The sequence below is a fragment of the Lampris incognitus genome, chromosome 8 (genome assembly GCF_029633865.1).
Source record: "Lampris incognitus isolate fLamInc1 chromosome 8, fLamInc1.hap2, whole genome shotgun sequence".
NCBI classification, from domain to species: domain Eukaryota; kingdom Metazoa; phylum Chordata; class Actinopteri; order Lampriformes; family Lampridae; genus Lampris; species Lampris incognitus.
Window position 1 is genome coordinate 27,216,962 of NC_079218.1, and position 20,071 is coordinate 27,237,032.

The 20,071-nt window shown below is 44.0% G+C and overlaps 1 protein-coding gene across 7 annotated transcripts in view; it reads left to right on the forward strand.

Moving 5' to 3' along the window:
- Window positions 1-20,071, forward strand: part of LOC130117222 (RNA-binding protein Musashi homolog 2) — a 400,440-nt gene that overhangs the window by 348,537 nt on the left and 31,832 nt on the right. The gene's annotated exons all lie outside the window — the stretch shown is intronic.

Here is a 20,071-nt window from a genome sequence, read left to right on the forward strand (position 1 = left end):
ACATTTGAAGAAGTGAAAGTGGCGTTCTTGACTATTCTCTTGAGTGAATTAGAGATTCTCCTCTACCAGGTTATAAGTAAATAATTCCCTTTGATAATGAGGACTGGAGAGCCAAACTCATTCATTATCAGCACATCCTGGTCTGGATGTCCAAACACCAGATCCTTTTCCACTTTGTCTGCTGAAATATGTACTACCTAGTACACTGACTTCTTTTTAAGCCATGGAATGACCTACTACAGTGTAGCATCTCAAAGGAGAACTGGTTTGAGAATGTCAAATGGCATTCGCGATTTTAACCTGTAGACTGTGAGTGTCAGATACCTAGCAATTAGTCTTGTTCTAACAGAATCCTTTTGGTCAGTGTATTTTCATTGCATTCACGGTAAGTAGCACTGTTCACTGAACCGTGAATAGTATTGTAACTGAACAGGTTTCCATTAAAAAGGCAGACTATCCTTTAGATCCTCTGATTGTCTTTCTACGAGCTGGTTGAGCTAGGACTCCAGCAGGTGGTTCCACAGACCAGAGTTTGATGCTAAAGGGCTGTAAGAAGATGGGCCTCCCGATGCCATGCTGACTAAAGGATTGGCTTTAATTGCTAAGGCTGATCATTACACCAATGGGCCTGTGGTGGCCAGGACACTACATGAGTCATGGGCCTTAAAATAGGTCCTGGCGCAGAGCATCGTGATTACGTACACCATACGCAACAGTATACAAACACACTGACACACACCCTCCAGACATGCTCAAGTCTTGCAAAAAGCCCACAGATATGCAGTTTTACACACACACACACACACACACACACACACACACACACACACACACACACACACACACACACACACACACACACACACACACACAGAAGCTCACACAGCTCCCCAGGCCATGACTATTTTTCTCACTAACAGCAGTAAGCATGCTGGTCTGACGTCAGTGTACCGCACTGTATGTCAACCCCGTCTAGCTTCAAGTATGCATTCCCAGAGCATGGCTGCTCCTAAGTCAGCTCTGTAAACAAAAAAACAAAAAAAAGGGGGGGGTGACTACTCAGCTTGCTTTCTGATATGATTGTGTCTATCTATCTATGTACGTACAGTGCCAGCGCGTGCTTCTGTTCATCTCTGCATGTACGTATTTGATTGTGCATGTGTGTTTGTGTGTGAGAGAGCAGAAGATTATAGAGTTAGGTGGGTGTGCATGAGTGTGTGAGCATGTGTGTGAGCATGTGATTGTAGGGTACAGAAAATAGGTGAGTGTTTATGTATGTGCGCATGTGTGTATGTGTATATACACTATGTGGACAAAAGTATTGGGACACCTGGCCATTACACCTACAGGAGCTTTTATGACATCACATTCTAAATCCATAGGCATTAATATGGCGTTGCCCCCCCCCCCCCTTTGCAGCTATAACAGCTTCCACTTTTCTGGGAAGACTTTCCACAAGATTTTGGAGGGTGTCTGTGGGAATTTTCGCCCATTCATCCAGAAGAGCATTTGTGAGGTCAGGCACTGATGTTGGACGAGAAGACCTGGCTCGCAACCTCCATTCTAGTTCATCCCAAAGGTGTTCGATGGGGTTGAGGTCAGGGCTCTGTGTGGGCCAGTCAAGTTCTTCCACACCAGACTCACCCAGCCATGTCTTAATGGACCTTGCTTTGTGCACTGGGGCACAGTCATGCTGAAACAGAAAAGGGCCCTCCCCAAACTGTTCCCACAAAGTTGGAAGCATAGAATTGTCCAAAATGTCTTGGTATGCTGAAGCAGTAGGATTTCCCTTCACTGGAACTAAGGGGCCTAGCCCAACCCCTTAAAAACAACCCCATACCATTATCCCTCCTCCATCAAACTGTACAGTTGGCACAATCCAGTCAGGCAGGTAACGTTCTCCTGGCATCCACCAAACCCAGACTTGTCCAGCAGACTGCCAGACAGAGAAGCGTGATTCGTCACTCCACAGAACACATTTTCACTGCTCCAATCCAGTGGCAGTGTGCTTTACACCACTCCATCCGACGCTTGGCATTGTGCTTGGTGATGTAAGGCTTGCATGCAGCTGCTCGGCCATGGAGACCCATTCCATGAAGCTCCCGGCGCAGTTTTTGTGCTGATGTTAATGCCAGAGGAAGTTTGAAACTCTGCAGTTATTGAGTCAACAGAGCATTGGTGACTTTTACTCTCGCACTATGTGCCTCAGCACTTGATGACCCCTCTGTGACTTTACGTGGTGTGCCACGTCTAAACGCTTCCACTTTTCAATAATACCACTGACAGTTGACCGTGGACTATCTAGCAGGGAAGAAATTTCACAAACTGGCTTATTGCAAAGGTGGCATCCTATGACAGTACCATGTTTGAATTTGCTGTGCTCTTCAGAACGACCCATTCTTTCATAAATGTTTATAAATGCAGACTGCATGACTAGCTGCTTGATTTTATACACCTGTGCCAATGGGTCTGAATGAAATACCTGAATGCAGTGATTAAGAGGTGTGTCACAATACTTTAGTCCATATAGTGTGTGTGTGTGTTCACACACACACATTGGGGCACACTTTTTGCCTTGCAGGTTGTATGTGCCACTGTCTGTGCCTGTCTACCTCATGCAGCGTAACACAGGCTTGGCTGCAAGGCTTCCTCTGCCCTGAAACTTGAAGGGAGGATCTTCAGCACCCCCCCCCCCCAAGTCTTGACTCCCAGTTGGAACAGTAAGCTGATCCATAGACATCCAGACAAGCAGAATACCCACCATGGAGCCCAGAGTCTTGCTGCCTGCGTTAGGGGAGTGAGCTGTCATCACATACAGAGTTAACCAAAAACCTCGACCGCACATCTGCCCTACTTCATATGGCTGCCACCTCCAGGGGATGGAGAGACAAAAGAGGGCCAAAGAAGCTGTGTGTCTTCGACACTGCCCTGTTTCTACTGGCTGTTGTTTTGATGCCACCCACTGTTTTAGAACTCCCAACCCAGCAAGCACCCTCCGTTACCCAGATGCCTCCTCCCTTTCTCCCCTCACTTAGTGCCACCATCCCTACCTCCTGCAGTCTTTGCTAATAGGTCTCCAGTAGCTTTCAGCCACTCTCACCCCTAGTGCCTAGACACACACACACACACACACGCACAATACATACATATATATATATATATATATATATATATATATATATATATATATATACACACACATGCACATGCATATGCATATGCTCACTTATTAATCTAGCACACAGCACACATCATGGATATATTGTTTATGACTCCTGTAATCAGTAGCAGGCAGTGCTGAAGTGCTATTTTTGGATGTGAATAGAGTGCTATTCCACCCCATTTATCCACCAGTACCCAGAGCACTGCTACTTTGTAATTTTTAGTCATCACACGGTATCGGCTGAAATAAAATGAGCTAGCTTGTTGCTTCAAATAGGCCACAGAAACGTCTTAAAGTGTGATGTCATCGATACACTGTGTGAATGTGCTTTTTGTTTGATTGTGTATTTGAAGATTAAGGGCGATATGGGTGCGGCTTAACCTCACTGTCATATAACAAACCTCCACTCATGCTAAATGAGAGCCTGTATTCCTATATTTGTCAGTTAATTACCATATTTCCCAGGCTACAAGTGGCACCCGAGTATAAGTCACACTCATCAAAAAATGTGTTGTTGCGAGGAAAAAAACCATATATAAGTCGCTTCGTGTATAAGTCGCATTTATATGGTGGTACAGTATTTCAATTGAGTCACAAGGTTAAACAGTGTCATCTAGTGGCTGTGACTGAAATGCAGTGTGTTCGTCTGACAAAATTACATTGTATAGGGGTGCCCTGGTGGCTCACCTGGTAGAGCGCGTACCACATAAGGCTGAGTCCTAACTGCAGCGGCCTAGTTCAACTCCGGCCCAGGCCCTTTGCTGCATGTCATCCCATCTCTCTCTCCCCTGCCTTCCCTGTGTGTGTCTCTCTCTCTACTGTCACTCTTCAAATAAAGCAGAAAATGCTAATAAATAAATAAATACATTGTATAAGTCACTTTAGAATATAAGTTGCAGGACCTGCTAGGCAAGTAGAAAGACAGTTACTTATAGTCCAGGAAATACGGTAGTCATTATAAAAATGCATTATGCCTGCAAGACCAAACTCATTTAATATGGGAGGTGTGGGATAGGGAGGAATGGTTGCCTCCCACCTTTTTACCACCTATCCTCCCAGCTGTTGAAATGTGGCTTGCTGATTTTCTTTTTTTTTTCCTGCCCTCGGCATGCACTCGTGTATGGAGAGGCTGACAAACACCCCCCCCCCCACACACACACACACACGTGTGCTTGAAAGTTTGTGAACCCTTTAGAATTTTCTATATTTCTACATAAATATGACCTAAAACATCATCAGATTTTTTGCACAATTCCTAAAAGTAGATAAAGAGAATCCAATTAAGCAAATGAGACAAAAATATTATACTTGGTCATTTATTTATTGAAAAAAAGTGTCCAATATTACATATCTGTGAGTGGCAAAAGTATGTGAACCTTTGCTTTCAGTATCTGGTGTGACCCCCCCGTGCAGCAATAACTGCAACTAAACATTTCTGGTAACTGTTAATCAGTCCTGCACATCGGCATGGAGGAATTTTAGCCCATTCCTCCGTACAGAACAGCTTCAACTCTGGGATGTTGGTGGGTTTCCTCACATGAACTGCTCACTTCAGGTCCTTCCACAACATTTCGATTGGATTAAGGTCAGGACTTTGACTTGGCCATTCCAAAACATGAACTTTATTCTTCTTTAACCATTCTTTGGTAGAACGACTTGTGTGCGCAGGGTCGTTGTCTTGCTGCATGACCCATGATCTCTTGAGATTCAGTTCATGGACAGATGTCCTGACATTTTCCTTAAGAATTCACTGGTATAATTCAGAATTCATTGTTCCATCAATGATGGCAAGCCGTCCTTGCCCAGATGCAGCAAAACAGGCCCAAACCATGATACTACCACCACCATGTTTCACAGATGGGATAAGGTTCTTATGCTGGAATGCAGTGTTTTCCTTTCTCCAAACATAATGCTTCTCATTTAAACCAAAAAGTTCCATTTTGGCGTCATCCGTCCACAAAACATTTTTCTAATAGCCTTCTGGCTTGTCCATGTGATCCTTTAGCAAACTGCAGACTGGCAGCAATGTTCTTTTTGGACAGCAGTGGCTTTCTCCTTGCAACCCTGCCATGCACACCATTGTTGTTCAGTTTTCTCCTGATGGTGGACTCATTAACATTAACATTAGTCAATGTGAGAGAGGCCTTTAGTTACTTAGAAGTTACCCTGGATTCCTTTGTGACTTGGCCGGCTATTTCACGCCTTGCTCTTGGAGTGATCTTTGATGGTCAACCACTCCTGGGGAGGGTAACAATGGTCTTGAATGGGGCAGCGTCCGAGTGATGTCACAGCATCGCTGTCGCAGGAAGTCAGACATGCGGAGCTGGGCACGTCACAGGAAGTCAGACATGCAGAGCATGTTAGACACTACAGCATGGCTGTGTTTTCAACACCAACTCACGTATATGCTGCCATATATCCGATAATATTAAATTACGCAAAAAACGAAGAAAATTACAACAAACTGCTTACTTCTAATGTAGTCTAGTGCATCCGATGTCTGACTTCCGTTTGCTGCGAAGCTTCCGCTTCCACTCGGAAAGGGCTAAAAATAATTCATGGACGCCGCTGCCCCATTTCCTTCATTTTACACAATCTGTCTGACTGTGGATTGGTGGAGTCCAAACTCTTTAGAGATGGTTTTGTAACCTTTTCCAGCCTGGTGACCATCAGCAATGCTTTTTCTGAGGTCCTCAGAAATCTCCTTTGTTCTTGCCATGATATACTTCCACAAACATGTGTTGTGAAGATCAGACTTTGATAGATCCCTGTTCTTTCAATAAAACAGGGCGCCCACTCACACCTGATTGTCATCCCATTGATTGAAAACACCTGACTCGAATTTCACCTTCAAATTAACTACTAATCCTAGAGGTTCACATACTTTTGCCACTCACAGATATATAATATTGGATCATTTTCCTCAATAAATAAATTACCAAGTATAATATGTTTGTCTCGTTTGTTTAATTAGGTTCTTTTTACCTACTTCTAGGACTTGCGTGAAAATCTGATGATGTTTTAGGTCATATTTATGTAGAAATATAGAAAATTCTAAAGGGTTCACAAACTTTCAAGCACCACTGTGTGTGTGTGTGTGTGTGTGTGTGTGTGTGTGTGTGTGTGTGTGTGTGTGTGTGTGTGTGTGTGTGTGTATCGACTTGTAGAGCCGAAGTAACGGAGAAGACCGTAGGTTCACACTTTAGCCGTGTAGGCAACTTTCTTTAATCCACGGTAAATCAGCGAGACAAACAAAACCCACAGCTCGACTGAGCGGAGGTGGCAAGAATAACCAGAAAACTGGCTGGACAACCATAACTTAACCCTGCGTTAACCTGCCAGGGCAACCATGACTTAACCCTTAGGTCCTGGGTTGAATTCTGTCCCCAATACGTCCACCACAGACTCCTGTATTTTCACAATGTGTGTCCGGTGTGTGTCTGTGTGGGAGTCTATAAACGGCCAAACTAAAGCACTTGGGGCCTCGATTCTTTTTGGAGGTTATTGGGGAGGATCAGGGGCACCTATAAAAAATAGCAGAACATTAAAATTATGCATAATATGCGGAATATGCATAAAATATGTGGAATCCCTTCAGAATCCTGAGCAGTTCAACAAGATGGCGGGCTCTGGCTACGTCACGCCTCGGCTCTTTCCGCCGTTCGCACAAACCTCGCGTTCTTAACGTGTTGCTGGATGGCGGGCGGAGACAGCGAGCAGCGTTGGAAATACAAAGCGTCCGTGAAATAAGCCACAACGTCACAGTCGCATTTGCATGGGTCGAGCACGGGCGTATATGGTGGCTGTCACGTGAAGTGAACTCAATAACGTTTTCTGTTTTTGAATGTAAATCAGCGCGTGCGGGCGGTTCGGGTTTTGGCGGGTCTGACGAACAATAAAGTTGGCCGCTGTTGCGCGCGTGGAAGTGTCCGAGTGTCTTATCTGATGAATCAGATTTAAAGGCCCAAACATACTCGGGCGGAACTTACGCGGAGCGGACTCCACGAGGAATGTCCCCAGTCATTTGGGCTTCCATAGTGGAGCGCACTTCCGCGTTGTAGTTTCCTGTAAAATTGTCCGTGAAACACTACATTATCCACAATGCTTGCGTGTTGTTTACACTCTTCTGTCATGGCGTCCGACACTGACGACGAGGAAGACATGCTCTTGCCTGCTGGCTCTACAAGACAATAAACTGAAGAGACGGTGGTATGTATCCTCTCTGTGACGTGTCGTACAGGTGTGGGTACTTCGCACCTTCTACTCATATATTTTCGGAATGTGTGTGTGTGTGTGTGTGTGTGTGTGTGTGTGTGTGTGTGTGTGTGTGTGTGTGTTAGTTAGTGTAGATAGCGGGACCGAAAACTAAAGCATTTATGATCCTAATTTCTTTTGGAGGTGGTAGGTATTGTTCCAGAGAGGAACAGAAAAATAGCAGAAAATTAAAATATAATTATAATAATTATGCATAATTACGCAAAATATGCATTTTCTAAAAATGGCTAAAAAACACTTTTCTCGGCATTTCAAGTGATTCTGAGCATTTGGGGGGAGGGAGTTGGAGTGGGGGGGGGTTAGGGGCATGGGGAAGGCGGTTAGCTGGCAGGATGAAGAGGAGGGAGATTTAGATGGGTGGATAGCTAATAAACGTCATGATCACCGCAACTTGGTTGCGGGTCACTTACTAGTCTATATATACACTTGTTAAAAGAAACAATCAATGGTAGGGATAGTGCTCAATAAATAAGGAGAGCAAAAATAATCCAGTTGGTCAAGTAAATTCTCTATAAGACAGTACAAGCCTGTTTCACGCTATAAGCAATCATCAGCTGTCAGTACTGTGTGTGTGTGTGTGTGTGTGTTTGTTTGTATATATATATACATACACACACACCATATCAACAAAAGTATTGGGACACCTGACCATTACACCTACAGGAGCTTTTATGACATCCCATTCTAAATCCATAGGCATTAATATGGCGTTGCCCCCCCCCCCCTTTGCAGCTATAACAGCTTCCACTTTTCTGGGAAGACTTTCCACAATATTTTGGAGTGTATCTGTGGGAATATTTGCCCATTCATCCAGAAGAGCATTTGTGAGGTCAGGCACTGATGTTGGACGAGAAGACCTGGCTCGCAATCTCTGTTCTAGTTCATCCCAAAGGTGTTCGATGGGGTTGAGGTCAGGGCTCTGTGCAGGCCAGTCAAATTCTTCCACACCAAACTCACCCAACCATGTCTTAATGGACTGTGCTTTGTGCACTGGGGCACAGTCATGCTGGAACAGAGAAGGGCCCTCCCTAAACTGTTCCCACAAAGTTGGAAGCATAGAATTGTCCAAAATGTCTTGGTATGCTGAAGCAGTAGGATTTCCCTTCACTGGAACTAAGGGGCCTAGCCCAACCCCTTAAAAACAACCCCATACCATTATCCCTCCTCCATCAAACTGTACATTTGGCATAATGCAGTCAGGCAGGTAACGTTCTCCTGGCGTCTGCCAAACCCAGACTTGTCCAGCAGACTGCCAGACAGAGAAGCGTGATTTGTCACTCCACAGAACACGTTTCCACTGCTCCAGAGTCCAGTGGCAATGTGCTTTACACCACTCCATCGACGCTTGGCATTGTGCTCGGTGATTGATGTAAGGCGTGCATGCAGCTGCTCGGCCATGGAGACCCATTCCATGAAGCTCCCGGCACACAGTCTTTGTGCTGATGTTAATGCCAGAGGAAGTTTGAAACTCAGCAGTTATTGAGTCAACAGAGCATTGGCGACTCTTACGCGCTATGCACTTCAGCACTTGTTGACCCCGCTGTGTGACTTTACATGGTCTGCCAATTCATGGCTGAGTTGCTGTTGTTCCTAAACACTTCCACTTTTCAATAAGTAGCAAGGACGAAATTTCACAAACTGACTTATTTCAAAGGTGGCAGCCTATGACAGTACCACGCTTGAATTCACTGAGCTCTTCAGAATGACCCATTAGCTACTTGATTTTATACACCTGTGGCAATTTTATACACCGGAATTCAATGATTAAGAGGTGTGCCCCAATACTTTTATATATATATATATATATATATATATATATATATATATATATATATATATAATCCGGTTAGTCAAGTAAATGTTCTATGAGACAGTACAAGCCTGTTTCATGCTATAAGCAATCATCAGGGAGCACTATCCCTACCGTTGAGTGTTTCTTTTAACAAAGTTATATACACACACACACACACACATACATACACACATACAGACTTTAATGTGTATTGCAAAATGACACTTGATGCGCTCACTTTCGTCACAGCAAATCTCAAATTACCCTTCTTAATCGACATCCAACCTCTCTACCAGCACCCTCAACACAGAGAGATGGGCATTAAAATGCATAAAAAATCAAGGCTGTTTACTCAGACACCCCAAGAAATTAGGCTTAGATAGTTTGGTCTAATTAATATGATTGGCACCAGTGGACCACACAGGCAAGTCCAAAACAACTCATTCGCCAGGAACTCACAGGACCCTTAATAGTGTCTGAATGTCAAAGCTGATGCTAGATCAGATAGGACTGCAGGGACACATTGTCTTCACTGATCTGAGATTGGAAAGGAGCACAACGCTTAAATGTATTGAAGCAGACCATTAAGTGGCACTGAAAGGTAGAACCTCTCTACCTTTTCTCTGTCCTTCCCCTTCTCTCTTCTCTCTCATTTTTTCCTGTTCCCCTCTTTCATCCTCTCACTTATCTCTGCAGTAGGTGAGGTCACTTTATCACTGCAGTGAGAGAGGTTATTCTCATAACCCCTGTATTGCTGTAGAGCGCCCTGCTCACTGGGAAGCCAGGCTTGTGGAGGATGTGGGAAGATCTTCCTTAAGGCAAGCATCAGCATTTGGAAAACATTCGCTCTGGTGAAGTGTCACCAGATCTTTCAAGTGCAGTACTTTGTTGTCGGCCACATGCATTCCTTTGCAGGATCAATACATAAAGTATCACATCATCGTGGTTATGACAATGCAAAACCATGAGATCATTTTTTAAAAAAACACCTACTGACATTGAGCAGGCAGATGTGAATGGTGAGCACTGAACGTCACTTTCTTAGCCAGCTTTTGTAAGTTGTTTGTCAGAGCAGTTAAAATGTTGTGGCTAGGTCTGTCAAATTGATGTAATGCTTGATTATGGCTCATAAGGGGATGGATCAGCTCTCCCTTTCAGCTGCAGTATGATAGCTTTTTTTTTCCCTTTGAGAAAAAAACAGCTCACTCAATTGGAAATTTCACCAAATACCTCCCCTTCTCTAACTCATCATTGTGTTCAAAAGGAGTATGAAACCTGTGCAAATTACCGCCATAAATCTAGGCTTTGCTGGGCTGTGGGCTCACTAAATTTCTGCAAGTTACTTTCCCTCTTCCAAATCAGAGGCCATGAAGTTTTAATGGCAAAGGATCATCGTACCAAATAGTCTCATTACATACTGAAACCTTTGCCTTCGGCAAAAATAAGCACTCCTCAGGCTGAAAGGTGGATACCAAGCTGCTCAGAAATACACACACGCACACACATGTACACACACACACACACATATACATGCATCGTGCATTTCTCTGGCAGATATGAGCACGTCAACAAGCCATAATAGGAAAAGCCTTTGAGCTCACTGTAAAGGGCTTAGGGGCATGGTGGTGGTGGCGAACTGCTACGTTTCCACCTGTTGGGCTCATCTGGTACCCGTTCAGCGCAGTGCAGGCAATTCCATCCAGAGGCCACACACACCTGGAGCTAGGTGAGCTTGTTAGCTGGTGCTACTTAAAGCCTAAGGGCTGCTGTCTTCAGTGTGTGACTGGCTGTCAGGACAAAGATTTAATAAATACTGAATAGTGGCATTACTGCCTTTTGGACTTGACTGACACTCAAGTGAAGCCTAACCACAGCCTGTGAGTTTATTTGGTTCACTGGCAAGCTGAGTAGCGGCCCTTTAAATTCGACAAATAGGTCCAAAGACCGAGATTGTTTTTGTTATTTGTTCCACAATAATTTTCTTCAGTTTGTGCTAAATATGGCATTTCATCCCTGTAACTCATTGCATTTATTCATTTGATTATGGTACAAGTAAACAGCTCTTAGCTTCTGCCCATTTACAACACACTACATAGACTCTCCCTTCTGTCTCTTTCTCTCCCACACAACTACTTTACACAATGCTTTTTTTTTTTTTGTCATGTAAGGGAAAATCCTGTGTTCCGGTCTCTGTATGAGCACCTATCCAATCAGAGGACAGGTGAAATGTAAGCATATGTGCACACATGAGAGCCACCTGGCTCTTACAAGCTCAGTGATTCATGGCTTTGATAACACCAACCTAGTGTTGCTTTCAACAACAACAAAGACAAAGTGCTGCTGAAGGATGACTACAATGAGACACTTGTCAGTCTGCAGATGAAAAGATGTCTTCCCTAGATGGCTTTTTCTTCACCCCCCCCTTTTTTTTTTTTTTTTACTGTTTGTTTTTTTATATCTTATCAAAGGGTATTGGTGAACAGGAATGTTGAGTGGAGTCATTTTTCCATCTCCGCAGCTCACTAGGGAATTGGCTTCTTGTATGAAGTCAGCCGGCCTCAATGCTCCATAGAATCTGCTCTGAATTATCAACCAGCTCATCGCCGCCATTGCTTTTTACTGAGACGGAGCTTCATGAAAAAGTCTTCACCTGCTGTAATTTCCCCCATTTTTTGCACTTTCAAATTGAATATCCGAGTCAGGCCATTTTTATGGGTTGTGAAAGTTTTTTGAAAGAGAGAAAAAAAAGGTAACTAACTACTCAGTGAAACATCAGTTTGAATGCACTGAGTAACAATCAGGTCTGATTGGCGCCAACCATGACGAAGCTAAATCTGACAAACTTTAATAACTACCATCAGACTAAATGTGTCAGCATGCAAGTTTTATAAGCTTTGTGTCATAATTAAAAGAAATCTTTGGAGCTCTTAAAAAAAAAAGACTGACAGCTTTTACATCCGTCTTGAAATGCGCCAAAATTAATTTTAAGGCTTTGTAGCTTCAACCAACTGTAGTTAGACATGCTGTCCTACTGAAGAAAAGTACAGGGAAACAATGCTTCACAGGATTGGCCATCCAGCCAAAATCTCTCAAATGATACTGCAGGAGTTTCGCACAACAGCTATAGTCAGTGGTCATGCTTCTGCAATCAGAAAGACCCGCAAACAAATTGAGTTCATGGAAGTAACAAAGCATAAACCACTGCCCACAAAGGACAACATGAATGCTCATCTCATTTTGCATGCAGTCACCAGCGTGATCCTCAGAATTAGTGTGCCATGTCATCCATTGAAATTAATATTGCATTTAACAAGAACGTAGTGCCTCTGGTTAAAGGTGGTGGTGGCAGCGTTATAGTGTAGGGATACTCGGCATCATCAGCACTTGGACAACTGGATAATATGAGTTCTGCTCTGTGTAAGTTATACAGGGCAATGTCAAGCCATCCATCTGTGAGCTGAAGCTGCAGCTGAGTCATGCGGACTGACAGTTATCATAAGACGTGTACGTCAGCATAGCTGAAGAACAAGAAATTTCATTGTTTTAGAATGACCAAGTCAAAGTCCAGAGCTAAACCCTACTGAGGTGGTGTCAATAGACAGTCTTTATTGTCATATTTGAAGAAATTTATTGCCATAACCTGTACGTCGAAATACAAGTTCACCTCCAAACATCTAGATGCAAGCTAACCACATTGGAAAACAACCCTCACACATACTTACATAAATACATAAATATACATACTTATCCATAGAATTAGACACCATTACACAGATAGTGCAAGCAAGCCTTGTTAAAGGATCTGAAACAAGCTGTTCATGCTAAAAAACCAGGGGCCTCATTTATTAAATGTTGCCCCGGCCAAATTTGTCAATACACATTGGTGGATTTTTTTTTTTTACCCTCAAGTTTGTTTTGCAGACAGGAAGGAGTAAAGTCTGATCATTATTTGTAACTCCTTTTGCAACAAGCATGACCACATCAGTGTTAGCCAATTGGTGTCTAAATTCAGGCATTACCCTGGCTCTATGTCTTCTCTATGAAACAGACTTGAGGGTTCGAAATATTCCATGCATGTGTGAGAACAGATTTGTGCTTAATAACATTTCATAAATCAGGAATGTCACTGTGTTGAAGCAGCTCGATGAGAGGACACTCAAAGCAGAGTATTTTTTATGACACCGTATTTAATTCATTCTTGCTGTGGCTGAATGGGATAACAACTCCTAAATAGTTGTGTCTACATAGTTATGTTCAAAACCTGGAGTGGGAAATTTCAACAAAAGTTAGCAATTGTAGTTCTTTGATGAGAGCCGTGTTGTACTATAGAGTGAAATTATACTTGGTGTATAGCTTTTTCAGAAAACCTTTTGTTTGGGGCGTCCAGGCAGCGTAGCGGTCTATTCCATTGCCTACCAACACAGGGATCACCGGTTCGAATCCCCGTGTTACCGCTGGCTTGGTTGGTTGTCCGTACAGACACAATTGGCCGTGTCTGTGGGTGGGAAGCCAGATGGGGATATGTGTCCTGGTCGCTGCAATAGCGCTTCCTCCTCTGGTCAGTCGGGGCGCCTGTTTGAGGGGAAGAGGGAACTGGGGGCAATAGCGTGATCCTCCCACGCACTACGTCCCCCTGGTGAAACTCCTCACTGTCAGGTGAAAAGAAGCGGCTGGTGACTCCATGTGTATCGGAGGAGGCATGTGGTAGTCTGCAGCCCTCCCCAGATCGGCAGAGGGGTGGAGCAGTGACCGGGACGGCTTAGAGAGCGGGGTGATTGGCCAGGTACAATAAGGGAGAAAAAAAAGGGGGGGGGGGAATCAAAAAAAGAAAACCTTTTATTTGCAAAGTCGTTCATTCCTGTACTACTTTGGTGCTTAAGGCGAATTACACTTTTGTTATAGTTTTAACAAGTGCTTTGTGAGTAATGCTGCCCCATGTCTTTGACATAATAGCTGTTACTGTCTGTTTTAGGCCCAAATACGATTGATTTGCATCAGTCGAGCTTTTGTCAAAGTGCTGAGGACGTAACCGTGACCTTACAAATGCATACTGCCAAAATTTATCATCGTGACCTTTGATTAATTCATTCTCTATACCCGCTTAATCCAATTCAGGGTCATGGGGGGCTGGAGCTTATCCCAGCAGGCAATGAGGGAAAGGCAGGAAGATATCCTGGACGGGGCCTCAGTCTATTGCAAAACAGAAACACATACACACACATCATGCATACACATACACACACACACACACACACGTATGTCACTGACATTCACACCTATGGACAATTTACCATTTCCAATTACCTTAATGTGCATGTCTTTGCACTTTGGGTTGAAAACCGAGCAAACACAGGGAGAACATGCAGAAACCACACAAAGGGGCTGGTGTCAAACCCATGACTCAGACAGCTCTACCTACCAATCCACAGCACCATCCTCGCTGTGACCCTATTCCACGGAAAGAGACCCAGAAACCGAAACTGTCAGAAAAGGGGGAAGAAGTGTGCAAAACAAAACAGAAATATGAAGTGAAGAATGTTCCCCACTTCTAGGACGAAAATACAGCAATAGGAAAGGGTGCTTAACAGAAGTGTCAGCGGATGAGTGACAGTGGTACTGTTACAGAGAGAGGGAGATGGATGTATGAAAAGACAAATATTGTGGTGTCAGACAGAGCGGAGTGGGGGAGGGGTGGAGGTCAGCCAGACTATATATAGAGAACGCATTTAGCTCACAGCTTTGAGGATAGAAAGGCACTACTAACAATAACCTCAGACTGGAAATGGTGGAGGAGAGATTGTATCTCCATCTGTCTAAATTTGGGGCTGGATTCGTTATAGGTACAGATGTTTTTATCACGTTAGTGCTCAGGAAAGACGCAAATATAAAGGATTATATGTTTTATATATTTATTCTTCTTTTTTTCTTCTTCCTTCCATGAAGAGAAGATGGAAATATCTGTACTGTGCGGTACAGTGTTTCAGGGGCAACTCTAATCCTTCCTATTTTCTCTGTGTGCTTCTAAAGAGGCGTGGATTTCAGTGCTGCAGGCTGGAGGAGAGAGAGCTGAGGACAGTTCCCCAGAGTCCAGACACCAAGGCCCTAAGGCCTCCACAGCCCATAAACAGATGTGTCCTTGTCCCCAGCCAACTGCAGCCACTCAAGTGGCAAAGCAGGGGCCCAATAATTGTGAAGAATTGAAAGCTAAATATTGGCTTTATCTCCTCAGTAATAAAAGGGCCATGAAATTGATTTAATGCTGCAGCGCTTCTCTTGGGTGGCTTCTTACGGCGTGAACACAAAACAATGAGCAGCAGCCATCTATTAATTAACCCACCTAATCCTGCAAAGTTAATCTCTCGCCACAACTTTGCCCGCAACTAACTTCCGAGCCAGTGGGTCTATTGGGGGTGTCATGACAATGGCAGGGAGAGGAAGATGGATTCAACACTTAGGGAAAAAGAGAGAGAGGGGATAGAGAAGGAGGGTTTTTGCATGAAAGACTGCGCCGCACAGCAACCATGGGGACACTGTAAGTGGAAAAGCAGGGGTGCATGGCCATCATTTGCATAACATCAGAGCTGATTTGTATTTCTTTGAAAACATAAAGGAAAGGCGGAGAATGTGAGATGAGCATTTGGAATCAGCCCAAGACCGGGCTTGACTGCGAGTGGATAAATGGGTTTTGGTTTGGATTTCCTTTCTGTCACCTGTTTGGATTCCTAGTCTATTGTCATTGTGCAATTCAAGCCCCTTCTCCTCTTTTCCTTGCAGTGTTTTGGTCGGCGGTTAAAATGCCATTTCTTTTTCCTTCCTCACACTCCTGGTAGTCCCAGCACGACAGCGCCTCACGCCCAACATCCGCGTTCATGCACACATGGCGTCCACAGAGTTGTGAATTACCTCCTTCTTAGCAAGCTGATGAAAAGCTATGTGTTTTTCTCTCTGGCTGCGGCTCATCTGACCCTGCCCTCTCGCCTCCCTCCTTTTCTCGTCTGTCTTTGTGCGAGCCCCTCTTGGCGGAATAGCGGTGTAAGGCTGGCTCAGAAAATAGGTCACACCTTGTAGGTCCTCTCACCTCCACAGCACATGAAAAAAAACAAAAAACAATCTCCACTTCCTTCAGTGTGCCTTCCTCCATTTCTTTTTTTTTGGTCTAAAACATAATTACACAAAACGTGCTGAGAAAATACACAACAACACATTTGTAACTTAATAATTCAAAGATAAACCTCAGTGGGACTGGGTTTTGGGGGAGTCTTCTCCTGTAGATATAATTTTAGGAGGTTGATTAGGCAAAGAGGATGTTAGTCGAGAGGAATCTCATCAATGTCCTTAATGACGGGCCATTCCTGTGGTTGAGAGCAGAGCCCAAGCCTTGGGCATGGACGAGGCTGCTCTCCCCACTGTGTTCATTAAAACCAACAAAGCAATTAGAGTTTTTTACATATTTCATTGGTTTAATTACGGACTGATTACTTAGCTGATAATTGTTGAAATAGTGATAAAGGCTGCATTCTTTTTGAATGAAAAGAATCATTCTGCCTGTTATAAGCACATCTTAAAACTAGCTATTTGGGCACTATTACAGGTGATGTTTAAGTCTTTCGTGCTTTTTTTGTGCATAAACCTTAAGGGGAAACAGTCACGATTTTCAACGTTCTCTCGCCGTCTCTCTCGCTCTCTCTCTCTCTCGCATGTGTGTGTGTGTGTGTGTGTGTGTGTGTGTGTGTGTGTGTGTGTGTGTGTGTGTGTGTGTGTGTGTGTGTGTGTGAATATGTAGCCTATTTCAATGTAGTCTTCAGAAAGTAGCAGAAAAGCAGAAAGTAAATGTAGTTTTCACATTCTCGGATTGTCCGCCAATGTTGTGACGTTTCCACACAATTTCAGCAGTATTCCAGAGACACTCTGCTCAGTATGGTAGCTCATAACGAACTGTTAGCCCTACAACATATACACTGATGAGCCAAGACATTATGACCATATGCTGTTGGTCCACCGTGTGCCGCCAAAACAGCGCCAACCCACCGAGGCATGGACTCTACAAGACCACTGAAGGTGTCCTGTGGTATCTGACACCTAAACATTAGCAACAAGTGCTGTAAGTTGAAAGGTGGAGCCGCTGTGGATCGAACCTGTAGGTCCAGCACACCCAACAGGTGCTCAGTCGGATTGGGACCTGGAGAATTTGGCGGCCAGGGCAAAACCTTGAACACTTCATTATGCTCCCCAAACCATTCCTGAACAATGTGTGCAGTGTGGCAGGGCACGTTATCCTGCTGAAAGAGGCCACTGCCATCAGGGAATGCCTTTGCCATGAAGGATTGTACCTAGTCTACAACCATGTTTAGGTAGGTGGCACATGTCAATTTGACATCCACATATATGGCCAGACCCAGGGTTTCCTAGCAGAACATTGCCCAGAGCATCACACGCCTTTCACCTGTTTGTCATCTTCCCACAATGCATCACTTCCCCAGGTAAACGGCGCACACGTACATGGCCATCCACGTGATCTAAAAGAAAATTGGACCAGGCAATGTTCTTTCACTGCTCCAAGGTCCTGTTCCCATTGTAGATGCTTTCAATGGCGGACAGGGGTCATCATGGGCACTCTGTGGCTACGTAGACCCATACACAGCAGGGTGCGATACACTGTGTTGTGACACATTCCTCCCGTAACCATCATTAAAATGTTCTGTGACATGTGCCACAGCAGACCTTCTGATGGCCTCGCACATCGATGAGCCATGGGCAACACCCTGTTGCCGGATTGTGGTTTGTACCTCCTCGGACCACTATTGATAGGTACTCACCACTGCTGACTGGGAGCACCGAACAAGCCTTGCCGTTTCAGAGATGCTCTGACCCAGTCATCTAGCCATAACAATTTGGCCCTTGTCAAAGTCAGTTAGGTCTTTACTGCTGCCCATTTCTCCTGCATTCACTATGTTGACTACTGATTGTTCACTTACCATCTAATCTACCCAGACCTTGACATGTGCCCTTGTTTGGTGGTGATCATCGTTATGTATTCGTTATGTCTTCAGTTCACCTGTGAGTGGTCATAATGTTTTGGCTCATCAGTGCACCTAGAGATAACCTTGAAAATCATGATCGTTTCCCTTTAAAGCCTGAAAATCAAACATCAAACGCCAAAGTGAATGATTTATTTTCGAAAAAGGCATGTATTGAACCCCAGGAACCTATTATTACCTTATTGTTAGTGTCAAGTCAAACATCAAATGGAGATCTCTCCCCAATGAATTTCCATCTACTTCATACTTTGTGTAGGACTGTTTTCTTCTCTTCTACCCAAGTTGCAAATCAAAGAAAAAGAATGCTGAACGCAGTGCATAACAGCGTGTGTTCTTAAAAAAAACCCTGTACAGTAAGTGGGAAATGTGTAATGCAGAAGGCGAGCATATTCCCTGGTTCAGAACTGTAAGAGAGCATGTTTATACAGCTGTGAAATGAACAGTCTCTCTTGCAGAGAACTTGATATAGCAACCCCCAGCAGAGCCTGTCACTTCACCAGTATAATCAGGGGTATAGTGAGGGATAAACCCATCTAAACTCAGCTTACCCACCTTTATATTTGCTGAATAGACTTTAGTCATCATTTTAGCCTCACATAAATCTTTGAGATGTAAACGTATGGCCATCATCATCCTGCATTGTGTCAAATAAACGTAATTTGCACGAATATGGAGGGGGTCATTTTAGTTCATTTTGGTTTTGTTTTTGTTTTGTTTTTTTTTTGCCTGATGGTCATCAACTCGGGGTTGTAGTTCACCCACCTGTTCATTTACCACCTAACTGCTAGATAGCATACAACACTTACAACACTCACCTAGGTCATAAACAAAAGACACTGGGATTTAGTAAAGATTACTCTGACATTATAATGTGCTTACGAACATGCGGTCAGCACATAAGGTATTGTTTGACGTCGACAAGAAAGGTGTTGTACAGTCGGTCTTTTTGATTCAGGTGTCAAGATTATAATATACTGGAGTTATTCATCACCACTTCACAACAACTACAAAACATAGCCAGGATATTTTTCAATTTTGTACTTCTGCTTCTCTAGAGTAGTTTTTTGAAATGGTTTTACTTGAGTATATTTATACCATGGGTCCTGATTACATTATTACATTGATATGTACCATTTACCAATGTGAAACTATTAGAAAGTCATTTCTAATAACAGGCTGTCCAGCAATTTAATATGAGAATAACCCCACATCTGGGCATGAGTCTGACCAAAATGTGGTTATTTGCAGGGACCACACCAAATACATAAATGGTTGATAATAAGCTGGGATATTTGAACATGCACAGCGTTTTATATATATATATGTGTGTGTGTGTGTGTGTGTGTGTGTGTGTGTGTGTGTGTGTGTGTGTGTGTGTGTATGTATGTATGTATAATATCCATCCATCCATTATCCAAACCGCTTATCCTGCTCTCAGGGTCGCGGGGAAGCTGGAGCCTATCCCAGCAGTCATTTGGTGGCAGGCAGGCAGGGAGACACCCTGGACAGGCCGCCAGACCATCACACACACACACACACACACACACACACACACACACACACACACACACACATTCATACCTAGGGGCAATTTAGTATGGCCGATTCACCTGACCTACACGTCTTTGGACTGTGGGAGGAAACCGGAGCCCCTGGAGGAAACCCACGCAGACACGGGGAGAACATGCAAACTCCACACAGAGGACGACCCGGGACAACCCCCAAGGTTGGACTACCCCGGGGCTCTAACCCAGGACCTTCTGTCTGTGAGGTGATCGCGGTAACCACTGCGCCACCATATGT